We start from the raw sequence: 22,216 nt of genomic DNA on the forward strand, positions 1-22,216 counted from the left end.
ACTGATGGTATAATGCACGCCTTATGTCCTAAAATATGAGAAATGAGCGAATGGCCAATGGAATGGTGCGAATCTATATTCAAAAGAATCGTCGACGGAATATAATAACTACAGATTTTCCAAAGTATTTATCCAAGTTGTAAAACATTTCTACTTCTACGAATATCGGATAAAAAGAGTTCACACCAGGTAAAGGTACACGAGAGCAGCTACTTAATGCGCGACAGATCATTGAAAAGGAAACTTAATTTAAAATTATATTTGTGCTTCGTGGATTATACGAAAGCGTTTGATTCTGTGAACTGGTCACTTCTTTGAAGAGTAATGCGTGAAATGGGTGTTCCCAAACATCTGATATTTTTAATTAAGAGACTACCAACACAATAACGCCAAAGTCAGAACAGTATAAACATTGTCCAGAGCTTATAAAATAGAGATCGGTATCAGACGACCCTCCTTTACAACCTATATTGCGAATAAATCATGAGAAAGGTCCTTGGCGATTGGGAAAGTGGAATATAATTTTAAGGAAGAAACATATACAGATGTCACCTTAAATAATGCAGTAGACGAAGAACAAATCACAAACCGAAACTCTTTATTTTACTCTCGACACGTGTTTCTCTAACGACGTTAGCATCTGCGGGAAAAGATGATTGAACTAACAGAAGATTAAAACTGAAGGTTTTTTTGCTTGGTGATAAAACTATGATTTGACGGTTACAACAAAGGTTCCAATCCTTTCAATCCTAGACGAAGAACAACTAATAAATACAATGAACAAAATAGAGAACTCTAATAGAGAATATGGCTTAAAACTTAACAAAACAAAACCCAACAAACCAAAAATTGAAGCCTTCAAATTATAGATGTACAGATGCATCCTAAAGACGCGTAACATCTGACAAACTCATGTGGCAGAGGCCCTTTGACCGAATTCATTCGATGTTTTCGGCGTTCGGTAGAAAATTTGTTCTGTCGTCCACATTATGATGAACAAATTCGTTTGTAGTCATTCTTTCAGTTTCGCGAGTATTTTTGGCGATTTCTGAAGGAAGATTGAACACGAAAGTTATTTATTTGATACTGAAATGCAGGAAATAGATAATGAAATTGAATGAGTGAATATAAAGTAAGAAAAATTGGATTTAATCGGCGCGACGCGATACGCACAAGTCTCTTACCTGATAAGGATTCTAAATCGGACTTGGGTACTGGAATGGCGATTACTCAATTCATCACCCACACACGATTAATCAAGTATTTAGGTTGAATCCAGAAATTAGTGGTTCCGGAATCTCAACGCAAGAAAAAACGCGGACGGTACCGTCACTTCTCACACCGGAGTCCGTTCTCGTTCTTTTCCCCACTCAAATTGGGCTTGCCAAATTTATCACTTATGGGCATGCTCGATGCGAAATAAGACGATCTGTGCGTATATTTAAAAGAAATTATACAGAGCAATACTGTATATTAGATGCGATAAAAAAAATATTATTATGCATTATTTTTTTGAATATAGATATGTGCATTTATTTTCAATGTTACCAAGAAAAAATAAAATAAAGATTGCTAAACAGATATAAATAGTAAAAATGGCGTCCGAGGAGGATATAATTATTGCAAGTGCGTTGTATATTGTAATTAGTGAGGGGGAGGCCGAAGCAGTGAAAGAGCCCCTCAAAATCGACGAAAACGGCGCTGGTGGACAACATCATTGTTCAAAAGCAGAAGTCGGTATAGAGGGATAGACCTTAATAATGATCTAAAAGCTAAAATGGAATACGGACTTTTTTAAATTTTTTGTAGAAAGAAGTCTACTGATTTCGAATGGTTATTAAGTGAAACTGATCCAAAAATCACAAAAGAAGATACGAAGATTAGGGAGGCAATACCGCCAATAGAAAAGTTAATGTTAACCCTACGATATTTAGCTACTAGTGACTCATATACAAGTTTGATGTATATATATATAAAATTTCAAAACAACTAATTTCAAGAATAAGACGAGAAGTTTGCTCTTTTATAATTGAGACCCTTCAACAATACGTAAGGGTGAGTAAAATAGTTATGTATAACGCTTTAAATATTTATTGAAAAAGTCTAGGACTTACATAAAAAAACATCAAAATGCCTTAAAGGCTACTATCTGTAAATGTATTTATAGAACGCATAATGGGTGTCTTCGGCTTATCAGTTTCCTATAGCGTCAGGTTTCAGGGGGCCGCCAAAAAAAAAGACTCATTTTCATAAGAAAATGAGCCATTTGATACTGAAGGTGATGTCAAAGGAGTACTTTTAAGTATCTAAAGAATATTTATTTTATGTATTGGGTTTTGTGCTAGGCGTGAAACTCATATAAGTTTGTTGATTGGGTTGAGGTAAATATTATTGTTTGTGGCTAATGGAACTGATTAAGTCTGGTTCATAAAGTCCCTTATCAGCCTTATACAGAATACCACTTTGTGTATGGGCGCTGTATTTTCTATGCTTTGCTGCCACATGCTCTCCAAAAATTGTGCTATCATCTCTTGTTTTTTTACTTGCAACAGTTTCTTGTAAAATTTGGTATGCTTCTTGCCGTCTAGAGATAGCACTGCTTGTCCCACCATTCGCAAAAGCCACAGGTGATACTCGTTTGACCTTCTTGGGAGATTTAAAATCTGATTTTCTTTTAAATGTTGTTCGTTTTGGTACTTTGGTAATTTCGTCGATAGCCTGTCATCGTTGACCATGTCTTCTTCCTCTTCCTTCTCCTCCTCCTCCTCCTCTTCTTCTTGATGTTGACTCCTGGGTTAAACCATCTCGGAAAAGTTTTTGGTTTTATAATTTTTTATACTACTATTTTTTATTTTTAGATGCCTACAACTGAAGAGGAAGGGCGAGATATTGCGGAAAATTATGAAGCTTAATGGAATTTTCCTCACTGCCTTGGTGTCATAGATGGTAGACACTGCATACTTCAGGCACCAATACACAGTGGCAGCGACTATTTTAATTATAAAGCAAATTTTAGTAATAGTTTTGTTGGGAGTAGCTGATCCAAACTATTATATATTGCTTTTTGTTTGCTGATATTGGCTGCCAAGGTAGGATTTCAGATGAAGGTGTGTCAAAAAACTTCATATTCTGGAAAAAACTGCAAAACAATGAACTTCATTTACCACCTGATGACATTCTACCTAGTAGAGATGTGAAAGTTTTCTACGTATTTGTAGGAGATGATGGTTTTACTATTAGTGAGTATTTAATGGAGGGGTATTCAGTAGAACAAAAAAAAGGTTCTAAAAAACGACTCTTTAACTATAGATTTTGTAGAGCAAGGCGTATTATAAAAAATGTTTTCGGCACCATGTCAGCTATTTTTAGAGTTTTGAGAAAAGTAATGCTATACTATCACCTGAAAAAGCAACTTTGGTAGTTTTAGCATGCGTCTATTTACACAACTTCTTAAGAAAAAGTAAACATTCCCGCAAGACTTACACTCCAACAGGGACATTTGATGAGGAGAAAAAAGGAACAATCATTCCTGGACTTTGGAGACACGGAAACGAAAATAAGGAGTCCTTTCTTCCAATACCTAAGATAGGACAAAAAAGTTCGGAAAATTATGACGCTAATTAGAAATGAATTTGGCAAAATACACATGCATAAAAATTAGTCTTATTACTTTCTATACATTGCGGTCGAAAAAATCCCCTCCCAATTTTAAAAAAATAGTAAGTGTAGAGTCAAACCCACTCATTTTGTAGGCAATTTTATTGCTTATTTGAAAATTTACATTTTAACATTGACATTTTAACTTTTTAGTTTCTTTTGGTATACACTTGTCCACCAAGAAAGCATATCTTTGAAAGCGAACCAGCTAGATTTAAAATTTGTGAGCCAGTTTTAAAAGAGTTATCTTGTTTTTGTCTCTCACGTCGGAATGACGTTAATACAGATTTCATTTTCTTTTTGACCTCCCCTGAATCGCATTTCATAATTTTGCTGATGTTGTCCCTGGCATCAGATTTCTTTATTTCATTTTTGTGATCTTTATGTACTGGATTCCATAAGACTTCCCGTTTTCGATATAAACCAATAAGTATTAAAGAAGAAGAATTAGTCCATTTTATTATTACAAAAAAGAAACTAAAACAAAATAGCGACGACGTTCGACGCTAACTGGGAAGCGTCTACACTAAACCCAGTCAAACGAATTTGCTCTTCAATTTTCTTTTGATATACGCTCACGAACTTAATAAATATACCTGGACTGCCAATACAATAAAAAGTAAATGACCACTACTAGGGGGCCGCCATTTTGCGTGATTGTGTCCTTTCGATGTTGGCCACTCTGACAAATTTCAGTTGTGCCAATTGTAAGGAAACAAAACAATTAAAGTTTTTGATAGGTTATGTTTACAAATGAGGAGCAGACTTGCAAATTGCATTTTGTCCATTTTTACCAATTTTTAGAAAACGCAAAAAACTACTATACAAAGAAAAAAAAATTATGTCATCATATAATGGCATTGAGTGTATGGACCTCGATTACGAGTTTCTGTAAAAGAAAGTGAAAAAACAACTTGAAAAAATACAAAAAATTGGTGGACAAAATGCATTTTGATTATCTATAGTGGACAAAATGCAATTTGAATGTCATTATAATTTTACAAAATGAATAAACTGTCTTAAATGAAAAAGTATTCTATTCAAACATAAACATGAAACAAAACAAAATTATTAGACATGTCAACAAAACAAAAAAACAATATCTCTTGTTTTTTTTTTAATTTTAAATGAAGTTATTTTCATCAGTTTCAGCGCATTCGCAAGCTTCGTCACCATCTTCGTACTCTTGATCTTCATTATGGCTTACAGCAAGATTTTCAAATATTTCAGCCATCCATCTTAACTCAGGATCTGTGTCGTACCATTTGTCACCAGATTACGTAACAAGTAATTTTTTTAAACTATCAAGTTTTTTCTGTTTTATTTCATGTCCAAGCCGTACTTCAGAAAGAACGATTTGATCCAAGCGCTTTTTGGGTTTTAGCAAAGTTTGGAATTTTTTTGCTGGATCATCCGTCCGATATAAAGATTCAGATTTTACCACCACTTTTGAGACCGTACCTCTTTTAATGATTATTCTCTTACTTAAGCTAATTCCTATTACTTTCTTTAAAGAGACTGAAGCTTTTTTGATATTAACCAATGACCAATTCGTTCCAAGTTGTCTAATTTCTCCTACTTGTTTGTAAAGTTCACAATATTTTTCAGGTGTTTTTATGACCGCGTGTCGCTTTAGGATCTTTTCCACCCTCCCAAAAATTCTGTCTGCTGAAAGGTAAGAGTGTCCTCGGACTGGGAAGATAACCTCTATCTTCTTAATTGTTTCTGGAGCAAAGCTGTGCAGCCATAACATAAGCATGTGGATGATAAAGCTGTTTTTATTTTGCCCCCCGCATCCATCAGAAAAGAGCCGAAGAGTGTCTACGTTAGGGGCAAAATTAGTTCTTTTTAAAAAATCAAGTACTGCTGATGAAATTTCTGTGGCCCCTCTACCAGCTTGGTGCTCCATCCATGAATAAAAAACTGGGTTTTTACAATTAGTGGCTGTAATGCAAAAAAAGTAAATTGAAAGTTGCTGTGCATAAAAAGCATCTTATATGGGAACTTTTGGAAGAACCTGCACTTGCTGCAAATCAAAACAAAAAGACACTGAGCTAGGTAGTTCTTCCTTCATTATTTTGTGGAACTGAGATGCTCTAACCTTATGAACTTTTAGTTTGGTCTGCAGTTTGCTTTTGTCAATAATATTTCTGGCATTACAGATTTGTGTTGCAGTTCGAACACAAAAATTACATACATCCGCAGCCGGGCTACCAAAGCCTATATTAAAGTGATTATTGAAAACTCTACTAAAGTATTTATAATTTACTTTTTTATCAGCCGACACATTTTGATTATAGATTTTCCAAAGTTTGGCAATACTGTATTCGGCAGAGAAGTAAATTCTTCTTGATTTGGCACGGCCGTAGTGGCTTTCTTTGCCTTTAAGATTGCTTATAAATTTTTTTACCTCATTAAATTTATTTGCAAACTTGTGAGACTTTCTATCTCCTCCTCTTTTTTTAAGGGTTGAACCAATTTTAATTTTTTTAGAAATTGTGTTTATTCGCCTTTGGGAAACGCTGAACAGAGCCCGAAAGAGTTTCTGGCAAATTTGTTTCTTAGTATCTTTAAGAAACACCTAAAAGGAATTTGAACTTAGTTATATTTTAAAATACATATTAGATGACCAAACTTACGAAATAATTAACGGAAAAATTATGCGGCTTTCCATTTTCTTTTCGATTTCGTTTTCTTTGTGGCTCCTTAATATCCATGTAGCTAGCAAGTAAGTTATCCTGCTTAATTTTGTCAGGGTGCTCAAAAAACGTTTGGCGAATCTTTAGCAGAGCTTGTTTTGATAATTCTTGGCAATCAAAATTAGCATTTTTATAATCACAAACTACGTCAAAATTGTCGAGATTGATATCCAAATTTGAATACCTTAGAGATTAAATAAAAAATATTAACTTAATTTATAAAACCTAACCTTATAAATTACCTTATTTGCTTTTTTCTCTCACGGCTTATTATATTTCTTTTTCTTTTCCTACTGCCCCTATCAACACTATCACCAACAATATGCTCCCCTTCTAACCCTTCCATTTTTTTCGAAAACAATACTTTTATTTTAGTTTTATAAAAAGCTTGTAAACAACACCGAGCTCTAACACGTGGATCGCTAAAATGAACAAAATCTCCATCGAAATGCGTTTTGTCCACGTTTACGGACAAAATGCGCTTTGAAAGTACAACGTGACTGGACTTAAATCAGTTTGTTTTTCTGGGCGAAATTTACCACCTAATAACATGGGGACTTAATGCAGTTTGACTGTCTAAATGTTCATAAAAAGTTGGTATTTCATCATAGGAATGCAACGCCATCTCTATCTCAAATATGGAAAATTTGGACAAAATGCATTTTGCAAGTCTGATCCTAAAAATACAAAGTACAAAGTTACATTTAGTTAAGAATTCAAGATATCTTATATCTTATACTTAACAAATTCAGTTAAAAATACTTTTATTTTCTTTCTATTTTTACTGTTACGACTTTTACTTATCCTCTATGTACAGTGTTTCCATATTAATAGGTACAACCATCTATAAAAATCAAAATATAGATGATTTTGTGAGGGTTTGTAATTAGCAAGGGTTTATATAAAAATAAAAAACTATATATTATTCTATCATAAATACAGACAGACAATTCACAATAATTCGGTTTTGAGAAACAGTGGACCAAATACGTTTAAATAAGGATGGTGATACATTATTCACGTATTAAATAAGGAGGAAGCTATATCGCCTGTTGTAGACGATATACCCAAGCGCCGTTTACAAATCGCAAAAAAACTAGGCAATCCGCTATACTCACATATCAAACGTCAGCGTCGTCAACTTCATTACCGTTATTTAATATATTTTTTGTTGGAAACACTGAAAATGTTCAGAGTGACCAATATCAAAAGCACACAACAATGTTCCCAGGTCTGGTGAAAAATCACCAGATTTGGTGATTTTTTAATCAAATTGGCGATTTGGTGAAAACTTTCTTAAAATCCCTAATATCTGGTGATTTTTTTAAAACGTACCTGTAATTAAATTACTTATTTAAATAAGTCTCTATTTTTTAGTTTATTACATTTTTTATAGCATATTATCCGAATATCGTACCTACGTAATACGGCATTCTTACCGCTACACCTGCATCACTGATTGGAGTGATTGGTTTGCATTCGGGGATTCCCTAGATCTATTTACGCTGCATCGCCATTCGCCAGTTTCGCCACTTGCCGACCGAACTTATTTGAAGGCAGATTGCATGTTTACGTATCAAATTTCTAATAAAAATACTTAATTTGTATTGCGATATACATACATAGGTAATTCAATAGTTTCTATGGTTCAATCAGTTTATGCTTTAGGTAAGTTCTTATATTATCATTTTGTTAGTTTTAAATTTTTTTAAGGTAGGTATTATTTTTTTATGATTTAACTGATTCCATATAATATGCATATATTTTTTTTAAATATGTGAATTATTGGTAAAAAAAATGTGTTTCCGGAATGCATTTTTACATTAATTACCTTTTTTCTAGCATAAACAACAAAACAAAATTGATAAATTTCTTATTCGAAAGAAACCTAGTCAAGATGAACCAGCTGTTCCTTTGCCAGGACCAAGTGCAGGAGAGCCTGAACAACAAGAACAAAGTATACCTAATGTGTATGACGAGTCCGACGTAGAGCCAATATCTGATTCGGATTCGGATATGCCTGCTCCTGACCAAAAAACTGGAAGTAAGAAAAAGAAAATATATGAACATAAATATGAAGCCGAGTGGGAGGGCCATAAGGATTATGGCAAATGGATAGTGCCTAGTTCAAATGGTATACATTATTTTAAATGTTAAATATGTGTTAAAGATTATATAGGTAGAGTGGCGTTAGTAAAAAAGCACAGTTTATCAAAAAAACCTATTGCGAACATCACATCTATGCGTAAACAGCCTACCTTATCAAAAAAAATATTCTCTGTGCCATCAGCTGAAATTATTTAAAAAAATGAAGTTCGAATTGCATCTTTCATTGCAGAACATAATTTAGCAATTAGTGCGTCTGACCACTTAACTGAGCTTATTAAGTCTATTTGTCTGTCAGGTATGGAGCCTAATCAAATATCAAAAATCACCTGCGACAGAACAAAATGCACTGCGATTATTAATAATGTGTTAGGAAAGACAAGTTTTGATCGCCTTATAGCGAAACTTAGACTAAATAAATTTTCAATGATGATTGACGAATCAACAGATGTTTCTTCGGAAAAACATTTGGCCATTATAGTACGATATAACACAAATTTTGAAATAAAAGATGAATTTCTTGGGCTCATTTTAGTTGAAAGTGCAACGGCGCAGAATCTGTACAAAATTATTGTAACTTTTTTTACAGAAAATGAAATTCCATATAAAGATAATTTAGTTGGCTTTGCAGCGGATGGGGCAAATGCAATGATGGGGGCACATAATTCGGTCAAAACTCTTTTAACTAATGATATCCCAGATTTATATACTAAGAAATGTATTTGTCACTCTTTGGCTTTATGTGCCTCTTATGCATGTGAAAAATTACCAAATGACCCAGAAAAGCTAATAAGAAGTGTCTATGCCTATATGCATCAAAGCTATAAAAGACAATCAGAACTACAAAAATTTCAAGCCTTTTTTGATGTAAAACCGCACAAGGTATTACATGCTGCTCAAACAAGATGGCTATCATTAATATCTGCTGTTTCTCGACTCATTGAGCAATATGACGCTCTTCAGCATTATTTTAGAATTGAAGCCTTCGACAATGCCTCAGGAGCAGCAGAAATTAATGACTTGCTTCAAAATCCCTTAAGCAAAATATATATCTTATTTTTAGAATATATATTACCCACATTTACCAACCTCAATTTAGAATTTCAATCTGAAAATCCCAAAATATATAATCTTTATCCCCGGATGATAACTGCTCTTAAATTTTTGTTAAGTTGTTTTCTAAAACCAGAATACCTTCAAAACATAGATATAGAAAATATTCAGTATCGTGATCCACAGCATTTTCTTCCACTTGACCAAATTTATTTAGGTCCTAAAGTAGCTATCGAATTAACTAAGCATAATTTCATAACACCCGTTATTAATAGTATTAAAACAAAATGTTTAAATTTTTACATTGAGGCAGCTAATCAACTACATAAACGCTTTCCTTTTAAATCTCGTGAAGTACAAATTCTTAAATTATTAACTGTCTTAAGTCCTCGAAGCATTAATAAAACAGACAGCATTGCTTCGTTAGGTCTTATGTTTCCAAATATAGTAAAAGATATCCATATGTTAGACAGAGAGTTTAGAGAATTAAAGTGTTCGAACTTTAACTTTGCTCTAAGGGAAATTGACTTTTGGAACGAGGTATGTAACGAAAAAAAAGGTGATGATACTTTTCTTTTTCCAGAACTAAGAAATTTCATAAATGTTCTATTTAAATTGCCGCACAGCAGTGCAAGTGTTGAACGATTATTTTATGAAATTAATTAAAATAAAACAAAAACGAGAAATCGATTAGGCTCTAAAACCATAAGTGGGATTTTTCACAGCAAAAGGTTAATAACGTCAAATAATTTTAGTTGTTTTGACTTTCCCGTAAGTACGGATATTATTAAAAAGCATAATAACACAATGTACAAATAAAAATATTACTATATTACCTATGATTTAAGTATAATTATGTATAATAATATATGTCTCGTTATTTTGTGTGCTTTTGAGAATTATATTTTTGTTTCAAATAATGTCCCATAACTAATTATTTGTTTTTTTTTGTATTAAGAATATATATTTTTTTAAATATAATATTTTTTTGAAAACATCATTTTTACCTATGTTTTAATTTAATCAGCCTATGTGCACCTTATTAAAAAGAAGAAAAAAGATTCTGGTGATTTTTTACACAATCTGGCAACTTTTAGACCAAGCATCTGGTGATTTTTAAATCTTTAACCTGGCAACATTGGGACACAACCACTATAAAAATGGCGGTTACCAGGCAGTGGTCATTTTTGGGTATCGTGGCCATATGCATTAGCAGTCCAGGTATATTTATTTAGTTCGTGTATATGCCCGGTGAGCGGACTCTAGGGAAAGCAAATACATGCGTTTGCTATCGTTTGTTGAGGCATACACATTTACCGAAGGCGTTCGGTCGAAAGGCTACATGCGTTCGCCAGATGTGTACGCGCCTTAAGAATATTACAGGTGGAACACAGAGCAAACGCATGTGTTCTATAAGAACTTAAAACCAAAAAGCGTCTACTAAACCAAATCAATAGAGCATATCTTATCATAGAGTTACTTTGTAACTAATATGTAAGATGATATCATAATAATAATGGAATGTCATCAAATTGAAACTAAAAATGATTTTAACATTCTGGGTTTTAAGTTATAATATGACAGGAGTGACTTAAACTTAGTTGACTTATTTGTTTATTTATAAGAATATAAATAAACAAATTTTTTGATATTCTTGACGAGTGTCCTGTTAATTCTTTCTTTCCCTTTTCTTTTTTATATTATTTATAATATAAATTAGGAAGAATATTATTCTTCCAATTTTTTTTCAACAATGAGTACTAGAGCCATAGCAGCTCGTAGCAAAGTATGGAAGACAATAGGACAAGAACCTTCATCGTATGTATTATCGAACGTATTATCCTTGTCATTATCAACGGCTACAAGCATTATAATCTGAAGATTATCCTAGAATAGTTGTTTTGCCAGTGGCTTTTAAAACAGTTCGGCATAAATGAAAATTTTACGAAACTAATTTTGTGTACGGACGAAGCTACATTTACACGAGATGGAGTGCATAATTTTCACAGAACTCATGTTTAGACAGTAGAAAACCCGCATGCTGTAAAGATCTAATTTTCAACATACATTTTTAGTAAATGTTTGGGCATTCTTTTTTTTTCCACCTCGACTGACCGGTGAAATTTATTTAGATTTTCTTTCACACAATCTGCCACAATTATTAGAAGATGTTCCTCTAAATGTGAGACAGAATATGTGATTCCTACATGATGAGACTCCACCATATTTTAGAGGATAAGTTCATGAACATCCAAATAATAAGATGGACAGGGCACAATGAGCCTATTTCTTGGTCGCCTCTCTCCCCAGATTTAATGCCTTGCGATTTTTTTCTGTAAAGTTATTTAAAAGAGTTAATGTGTCATAATAGAGCAGAAAGAACTTCAAGAACACATTGGAAATGTGTCTGATTTAATTCGTGGACATTATTTAAGTTTGTAAAGAATCGTCGATTCGCCGAGCAAGATTTTGTGTTGTTCGAACCAATGGGGACAATTTTGAACAATTTTTGTAAAAACGGAAACCATTTAACTAAATAAAGAGTTTTTTAATAATTTTCAATAATATGAAGTAACTCTCTTATTATGCAACTTTTATGTACGTGATTTTTGGTATATTAACTTCTTTTGAAGAGTTCTACAAGATGTTAAAATATAATATAATCTTTGAAAACTTGAATAAAATCTTATCTCCAAATACTCATAAATAGTGAAATAAGTAGTATCACTAAAAGAAGTATCACAATAACATTTTAAGTATGCCAATAAGAAAAAAAAAATTAGCCAAAGATTTGTCATCGTTATGCTCTAAAAATCTATAGCTTAATTTATTTTATTTTATTTTATTTTATTTTATTTTAATTACACCACTCCACAGAAAAAATTCCAATTATTGAGTGGGGGAAAAAAATACAATATTATACAAATTACAATCCAAAACTAGAGAAAAAAAAAGAATACATTATTAATAGCAATAGTTTCCTACAATATTATACAATACTTGAATAAAAAATAATTTTGTTTATGTCTACTATCTAGGAAAAGCGTACTCTTTTAATTTCGGACAAACTGCAGTTGAATATGTAACATTGATCCTGAACAGAATTAAAAGTGCCACATGCTCTACGCATTGGAGAATATTTACAAATATTCGTTCTAGGTCTAGATAGGTAAAATGTGTCAGAATTTCTAGATGATATGCGGGGCACATGAAGATTTACATGTCGTAATAAGTCTGGCGAATCAATTTTATTATTAAGAAGTTTAAATAAAAATTTCAGATCAGCAGATTTTCGCCTCTCCTCAAGACTACTAAAGGAGTACCTTTCTAGTAGGCGTTGATGTGAAAAACCAATTTCTGGGTACACTCCGTCACATTTATATGAAAGGAACTTTAAGAATTTACGCTGAACATTTTCTAGTTCATGTATATGATTCATATAAAATGGTGACCACACAGAAGAAGCATATTCCAGTCTTGATCTGACATAAGAAAAATACAAAATTTTAGGACTAAAGATATTATTAAAGCTATGTGCGTTCCTAATGACAAAACCCAGCATTCTGTAGCTCCGATTAACAATGTCCTGAATGTGTGGCTGAAAGGAAAGAGTGCCAAAAACATAAAAGAGTTTAAAAAATACAAACAATATAAAAATAGCTGCAAGCAATTTATTCTATACAAGTGTCAAAAATTTTCTTTTATTGATAATGATATACTATAAAAAAATTTCTTAATACTTAGTCTTGGTTGACTGTTATTTTAATATAAAAAAAGAGCTATACAGGATTGAAAAAACTGTGATAAATGAGTGCATGATTTCTGAAATTGTTATAAAATAGTAAAAATAGGAATACTTAAAAAATACACACCCAGGTGCCTGAGCACTAGGTGGATTAGTTACATTATGTTAGCTAATAATAATTTACAATATATTTGAAATACGTAGAAATTATAAATGCTAAATAAATAAATTTAAAAAATATTTTATGGCTCTAAAGTGGTGTTGCTTTTTAAGACAGGAACAAAATCATTTCCTAATTAATTTAACAAAGTACTTAATGACACCTATAATTAATGGTTAGTTAAAATGCAACATAAAAATAGAAGGTCCCAAGGTCTGAGGAAATGAAAGCTATTGTTACGAAGTTTTTCTAAAATATTTTAGTAATTAGCTATGAAGCTAATTCGAATCGATTTTTAATTATTTTATCGAAAGCATGCAGTGAGGTAAATGGAAAATTTCTAAATCGACTTCAACCTAATTTATTCCTAAAGATCTACAATTAAGCAATTATTGAGATACGGTCTAAGATTCTTAAGAAAATGCCTTTTAAACAATTTAAATTAGCACGCACTTGAGTCATTAAAAGAACCAAGAATTTTGCAACTTCCTTCACACTCTTATGTCATTATGCTAATAAGAATTATAAAAGCGTGCTTACCCATCTAGGATTACAAAAATACACGCCAAAATATTGATAAACAAAACACTTGTCACACCATAAAAACCAACCGGGGTATAATAGTTAAATAAAGTCAAAAAATTAAATAGAGGTACGACCCAGACACGAAAATATCACTCCTCGTAAGCTGACACTATTTTTTTAATATAATGCCACAAAATCACCATGGTACCGTGGATTAACTGTATTGGTACTCTTTGCGTACCATCGAATACCATCAGCGTGACGTAGCAACCAGGTATAAGAATCTGATACCAACGCGGCGAATTAAAAGTTACTACAGGTAAAGCGATGTTGGCCACGGTACTGTTTTGTTAACGCGTTAAAATGGAAGTAAGTTTTGATGTTGCGTATATACCGGGTGCTCTTTTTGGGCCCGTAATGATGGCGCATAGAGATAGATAAATAAATAAATAAATAAATAAATAACGTCTTTATTCAAGTATTTCTTTGTACATACAATGCAAAAACATATGAAAATGTACACTCACATCATATGCACAAGAATAGCGCAACTGGCAAAGTTTAGCCTCTTGGCCATTCTTCCACTCAACCAATTCTCCGGATATTAAGTTAACCATCTTTAAATGTTAACAGAGAAAGTCCAATAGAATGCTTTTAAGAGATAACACTGAGAATAAAACAGTTTTAACCAACCATAACAATATAACAATGCAGTACATATATACATATAACATATCTGTCACTAAAAAAGTTCTAAAAATCTACTGCACATCTAATAAATACCTCTTGTACTTAGACCTTAAATAACTAGTATTGCATACCTTAAATTAAAGAGGTAAGATATTATATAAGTTAACACAATTATAACCGAAGCTCTTTAAAAAAAAAGAAGTTCTATGTTGTGGCATTGTTAAATAATTTTTATCTCGTAAAAAGCGATTATGCACAGCCTCCCTATAAATTAGTTTTTTAAATCAATATACTGATTGTTGACACATATTTAGTTTTCTAGAAAATAGAGTCAAGTTAAAATTATACCAGTTATCACACTTAAGCCAACCCAACTCTTCACATAATCGAACTAATCTTTCTACTCTGCGATGTCTCCCCACCTATCCTAACTACCTGCCTTCGACCTATTAAATATGACCTAAAGAACAGTATTTCAACCTCCCCAAAACCATAATGTCTTGGCACACATCAACTCATGATCAATAACATCAAAGGCTTTAGAGTAGTCTATCAAAATCAATATAGCAGCCATTTGCCTATCTTGAATTTTTACAATGTAAAAATTGTATGCATTCCCTTATTTTATTATTATTATACTCGTAATATGCTACTTTATTATCACAGTTGTTTGATTTTTTAAAAACGCTGCAGAAATATGTATTTATCTCTTCCACATTTACCAATTCAGGAGGAATCTGAATACCTATATTTGTTGGAACATAAACCTTGAGGTCTCTTAAAGTTTGCCAAACTAACTTTCGTTAATCCTTTTGGGTCTCCAAATATTGCAAATAAGCCAACTTTTCCTTACGTATAGAATTCTTAGTAAGATTTCGATGCATTTTATAATGTCCAAAATTTTCTGTAGAGTTGTTTAATTTACATTTGAGTCTTGCCTTGTCCCGTTCCCTCATTAAACCTCTTATTGCATAAGTCAACCATGGTGCATAAGGCTTAGTCACTCTAATGGACCTTACGGGAGCATGCTTATCAAATAAATACTTTATATTATGAGTCAGATACTCAACTTTACCATACTTCAGACTGAAGGTCAAGTAAAAATTCAGGTTCATCGAAATGCTTAAAATCCCTTATAGTCAAAATTTTTTCAGTTTTTATAATACACGTTATGTTTATATAGCAAAATGTCAATAGATGAACTTACCCCATTTGAATCTAATGTCCCACTCTGAGTTACAATATTTTTATCGTTAATAAAAATTGGGTCTAGTAAAGTTGCCGTTGTATCAGTCAGACGAGTTGGTTCATCAATTACCTGACAAAAGTCATTGCTATCAAATAATTTGCTGACTGGGTTTTGAATATTCATCATATTGATGTTTAAATCATCAAAAACTAAAACATACTCACCTACAGGCAAAATTTCAGGTAATATTCTATCCAATATATTTACACATTCTAATACATTATTAACTACTTTATAGATAACACCTACTGCTATGGATAATTTTTGCTTTACTCTAATACGTACCCAATAATGTTCAAAACCCTCTATTGATATTAAATTCATAAAGCTTAAACTCTCTTCTAAATCTTGTATAAAATATTAATTAGTTTTCCTCTATGTAAATTAAATAGTCTACTTTCTGATTAATGGCCTTTAATAAAAATACCCTACATGGACATTGCCTATCGGGGGCCAGTTGGGATGTGCTCAGCTTAAGACCTGAACTTTTTTTATTAGACTTGCAACAATTTATACATTTTAGCTCATTTGACCCACAATCTTTATAAGAATGATTCTCTGCGCATCTAGAACAAACTTTTGACACTAAGCAGTTTTTGGCTAGATGGCCAAAACCCATACAGTTAAAACATTGAATGATATGAATATGATTAAACACCCGTGCCCTTGACCAAGCTATATTAACTTTTTTCTTCCTTGGTAACAAGTTATGAGTTTTTGGATCTACCTCTAGAATTAAATTTAAGTTTTTATATTTATTTTCACTGTTCTTCATAAATTTCATGAAAAAACCAGCATGCAAAATAAAATGCCAAATCGTATGGCATTTTAACGAACAATCTGATCCACTATGTCGGTGTCACTATCATCCATGGATATGTCTGTGGGTTTTATGTTGATAATCCTAAGCTTCGGTTTTCTTTTAACTGGTTGATCAATCTCGTACTTATTGCCTAATTCTTTTTCCATTCTATTCTTTAAACAATTAAGTTCGTCTTCACTCTCACAAACAATTACTACGGCTTCATCCCTAGCAAGTTGAAACCCTGAGACACTAACCCCGACAGGACTAATTTCCTGTGGAATAAACTTTTTGGTTAATAAACTTTCTTGAGTTTGCTATTACAATTAAAAATTAAAATCTAACAACATTAGATTTTATTGCTATTACAGATTCTGATTTCTGGCTTTTAAGTTTTTCTGCAAAAGTCACCTGAGTGGCACATGGTATGTTGTTTACCTTTTGATCTTTTAGCTCATTATATTTCTTACGAAATATATCCAATTCACTTTTTAACTTTACAGTCTCACTAAGTGCTAAGTGCCTCTTCTTTCTGCTGTAGTTGCTGTACTAGCATTTTTAACAATTTCCATATCAGCTCCTTTTAGTTTGTTTACATCAGAATTGTAGGTTATGTTTTTGGCACAGCAAACAACTCTAATATTATCGATAATTCCACATTTTTTTCTTTGGAAACAACTTTGATGATAAATAGCACCACAAACTACACAAATTACATTTCCATTTATTGCAGCAGCTTTTATTTTACACAGCATTTAAAGAAAACGTCGGGAGGTTCGGCATCAACAACTACTTCGCCCGCCATTTTTTCTGATTTTCTGAGATAATGGAAAAAATGCGTGAATATCATCTAAATTAGTTTTGTGGCACTTTTGCGGCACAAGCCCTCGCAATTGCAAATTACCTATCGGACTGTTTCTGGTTCCTTTTCGCACAATCGGCAATTAAGGGCTCTATTATACATTCCAATTCTGTTCGTGTATTCTTTAACGGCCATGTGACCCGTTATGATACCTATAAGTATTCTGAGTTTGTTCCTTCCAAATGTAAGGAGGTGTCTAGAGTAATTTTTTCGTCTATTTTAAAGTTCATAAACATGTTTTCTCTCTTCAGCTGTCTCATTTCTGTCCAGTGAACTTGATGTTTTCTTAAACCCAATCTCTAATCTCACTGCGGAGTGGGCTTCTTGGCACTCCCAATGCAGATTCTGGTCCGATGTAAGGTGCCATAGAACCTTTTATTCCAAGTTCATCGTCATCGAAAATCTTCCATTTTCATTTTCTGGAATACATGTATGTCCCGGAACCCATATAAGCCTTTGATGAAGCAAACTGAGTTTGTGTCTCCTAAGGTTTTCAGTTTTATGAAGCATTCCCAATCCAGCTTTGATGTAACACTAGGGTTCGATAAAGCCCTTAGGGCGGTTTGGCTATCTGTTATTATTAGGATCTACTTATTAGCTTATGTTCTCCTAATGTTTTCCCTAGCACATTCTAGTATCGCAAATATTTCTCCTTGAAAAACTGTGGCATGTCTTCCAAGTAGATGGGACATTTCATGATTAGGTTTTTCTTTAAAAAGCTTCCAATCCCTTGTCGATCTTGGATCCATCTATGTACCAAATAAGGTCTCCGCCTGATCTGCGGTTGCTCTCATTTCATTCTTTTCTTGTTGGATATTTAACTTTAAACGGTGTTCGGTGTAAGCAATACTTTGATCACGTGATCGGAAATAATTTCTGATTTGATTGCCTCAGAGATTCTTGATATTCTTTGGTGACCTGTCAAGTTAACTTGACTATTATTTCCCATTTGCTCCAGTCCCAGCTTTGCTTCTCCTTAAATCGCCAGGTCTAATCGTGGGAGATTAAGAAGGGCTTCCATGGATGCGATTGGTGTAGATTTCATGACTCCTGTTATGCCTAGACATGCGAGCCTTTGTATTTTGCTTAACTTAAGCTGTGCTCTTACTTGCAGGGTTTTTGGCCACCACGTTAGTACAGCATAAGTTAAAGTGGGCACAACTACTCTAGTGTAGAGCCAGTGTGCCATTTTAAGTTGTAATCCCCTGGTTTGCCAATACATGCGTTTGGTCGTCAATAAAATTAATTTATATCGCTTGGTTACTCTGTCGAGATATTGGTTATAGCTTAATTTGGAGTCCAAGATAACTGCCAGATATTTTATATCTTTTAACATAGTTATTTTTTTTTTACCATGCAAGCATAGTGGCACAAGGTCGTCAATCTTTCGTCTTTTGGTCAATGCTATAATTACGAATTTAAGGGGACTGATCTTAAGACCGTCATTGGCGTCATTAAGCACATTGGTCCTGCAGCAGAGGGCTTTTAAATAATGCTCCATCCCTAATAGACACATTAGTCGAGCAGTTTTTATAGTGTCTTCAGAAGAAAAGACATAACTTTGGACTCATCGATCTAAAAGATTTGGCTTGAGAATAATAAATTTTTCCGGGTTTGGGTATAAAAGCAAACCGTACCGGTCTCCATCTTAAAAGGATATATCTATAAACTAGACTGGCCCTTTGATGATGACTTAAAGATGTAAACCAGGCTTCAGAAACAAGTCGTCGGTGGTTTTGCAGATATGCCAGCAAGGTACATCTTAGGCTAGATACTGAGATTAGGATTTGGGAGTTACTCTCGCCATTCGCGGGTAACTTTCTACTTAGCCAGAGACTCGAACGAAAAAAGTTCTTGGGGAAACAACAAGACTAAAAAAATATCGGTACAATACATGCCGGTGCAAGTTGAGCCTCTTCAAAGTAGTATCCAGGGACCCTTCCTAAAGTAGTGTCCTAAAATGGGGTTGCTGTCACTTCCAGATGAGCGGAAGACCCTAAAAGTTATGCTATGTATCCATTTACATCATTCCACCACTTCAAATCACTGGACATGAATGGGTTATATCCATGCCTCCTTTAATGTGAGTTAGACATTATTTCGCATTATGTCAAATTATTTCAGACCTGCCTTGCCCAGAACTACATTCCGAAGCAATGCCGAGAGAGTTTTCTTTCATACGAAACTTGGAAGAAGCAACTAACATAGACTGACCCCATATTTTACTAGAAACTAGAATCGCAGGAAGAGGGTAGGGGACAAAATGCATCCCTAAGGGATACCATCGTTAATTTGAAACCTCTGCAAAGGGTGTCTATCAACGACAACCTGGATGGATCGGTTTTCGAGGAAGTTTCCAAATCAAGCAACGAGAGTTGGTGGCAAACCATAAGAGATTTTCATTTCGAACTCTATCGATTGCCTTTGAAATATCTAGAGCTATTGCATGGAATTCACCATACTGCTTGATAGCCTCAGTCCAAACATGCGTGACATAGACCAACAGATCGCCAGTAGACCTGTGCTTTCGAAAACCATACTGACGATGATGTTGGTGGATGAGTTGGTTGGTCCAGGTATTTCAAAAGTTACTGGTTGACAAGTTTCTCCATTACCTTGGCGATTGTCGGGACTAAAGAAATCGGTCGGTAATTCATGGGCACGGCCTGTTTTCCTATTTTGGTTATCGGTTAAATCTGCGTAAGTTTTAAGTCTCCAGGGAAGAGACCTCTTCTGTATGAAGGAGAAAACAGTTTGCACAATACTGTAAAAAATATATCTAGAAAAATTATGCAAAAAACGTTTAGCGCTGTATAATTTTTATAACTAAAATTCTATCCGGAGACCGCCGCTTATTACTCATTTAACCATTTGGCCTAATTAAGCTTATGGTTAACAGGTTAACATCTTTTAATCACATAAATAAACCTAAGGCAACAATTTTGTATCCTCCAGATACATTCGCTCGACGCACGCTTCTCTAAGCAAAGGACCATAAACAACATTCGCTTAGTCAAAGGCTGAAAGGACAACAGAGAGTCACATAATATCTTTTCAAGATTTACATCCTTTTTTAATTCACATCTTCGATACGCCCTTCCATTCTGGGTACATGTTGTGACAGTCAATGTGAGCTGCTCGTTGCTGTCAAGCTGTTTTTGAAAGTGGTAGACATTGGTAAAGTAGTAAAGTCTAATTTTTGTATCTCCATTGCTTTTATTTGAAGTTTAGCACAACGTATCGGTTAGAAAGTATCTCCAGCCGTTACCAAGTGTAAATTAAGAGTAATAACTATTCTATAGATCTAGTGTGTGAATTGCATTTGATCTTGAAGTGTCCTTACATTAGAGGTCTTCAGAAATTTAAGTAGTGGGCGGGTTAAATAATAATAATAGGCCTCTATTTTTAACTCGGCGAAGTTTAAGATAGCTGTTATTAACCGAGCATACAAACAAAATACATAAGATTAAATTTACATATTGGCAACTTAAGGTACTAACTAAGCAATGATACTTTTGTAATTATAAAGGTATACAGAAGGTAACACAAGCGTAGGAATGACAATTTATAAAATGACTTAAACATTTTGACATTCTATGGTGTAAGTATATTGCTTTTACCAACTAAACATTTGAAACTTGGCTAAGTAAATGTTGCTTATATTTTTTCTTAAATGTCAAAAATGCTAAGTCATACAGTTTGCAAAAAATATCAGTGTTTGCTAACTTATGTAACAAATAGGAAATATGCAAAGCAAAATAATAGATGAAGGATCCTGTTTACTTCAAAATCTTTAGTTCAAGAATCCCGACGCGTTTCGATTGTTAAACCATTGTCAAGCTTACATAGTTTTCCCTTGACAAGGGTTTAACAACCGAAACGCGTCATTATTCTTGAAATAAAGATGGTGAAGTAAACAGGACCCTTCGTCTATTACTTTGCTTTGCATAATGGTACTTCACCCTGGAGAAATGTATGGTAAATAGAAAATAGTTCGTTGGAAAAGTTCTGTTCTATGCCTAGGAACCTCAAATAAACCATTAAAGCGCGTGTCTCTGTTATGAAGAGTATTTCTTTTATTAAGCTTATCAAACAGACAGCCTGGACAGGAACTATCAAGTAACCGTTTTGCTAGGCAACTCAGGTGAATCCTCTGACGATCGAATATTTTTAACCAACCAAGTGCCCAATATTTTGGAGTGATATGCTCTCTTGCATTCACCCCAGAAATGAACCGTACACAAGCATTTTGTATTTTTAGAAGCCGGTATTCTGAATTTTTATTAAGAAAAGGCCAATAAACTGTGTCACCATAATTGTAGTGTGATAAAATAAGTGATTCCTTTATTTTCAGGTTTCTTAGAGAAAAGATTACAGAAAGATTCTTGGACCAACTTTACAACCTGACTTTCAAGCTTTAGGCTGTCATCAACAATAATACCTAAATTTTTGTATTTATCTACATGTGACAATGGTATATTATTTAAAGTTATTATAACATTATCCTTAACCCAGTCCTTGTTAGGCCCAAAAAACATAATTGCCAATTTACTAGGATTTAATTTTAGTCCATTGTTAGCTGAGTAAGAATATATAAAATTTAAATCGTTATTAAGTTTTTCTATAGATGCAGGTAGTTCTTCTTTGTCAAAACTGGTATACATTTAA

At 33.4% G+C, this 22,216-nt stretch overlaps 1 protein-coding gene and 1 pseudogene across 2 annotated transcripts in view; one reads left to right on the forward strand and one right to left on the reverse strand.

The window, feature by feature from the left end:
* LOC126741142 (ATP-binding cassette sub-family G member 8) overlaps window positions 1-14,259 on the reverse strand; it is a 146,009-nt gene extending 131,750 nt beyond the window's left edge. For both annotated transcript variants that reach the window (XM_050447484.1, XM_050447483.1), the window contains exon 1: window positions 13,961-14,259. The gene's annotated coding sequence lies outside the window, so the exon portion shown is untranslated. The remainder of the gene's footprint in view (window positions 1-13,960) is intronic.
* On the forward strand, window positions 1,596-21,751 carry LOC126741741 (uncharacterized; annotated as a pseudogene).
* Window positions 21,752-22,216: the final 465 nt, after the last annotated feature.

This window comes from Anthonomus grandis, chromosome 10 (genome assembly GCF_022605725.1).
Source record: "Anthonomus grandis grandis chromosome 10, icAntGran1.3, whole genome shotgun sequence".
Taxonomy (NCBI): Eukaryota; Metazoa; Arthropoda; class Insecta; order Coleoptera; family Curculionidae; genus Anthonomus; species Anthonomus grandis.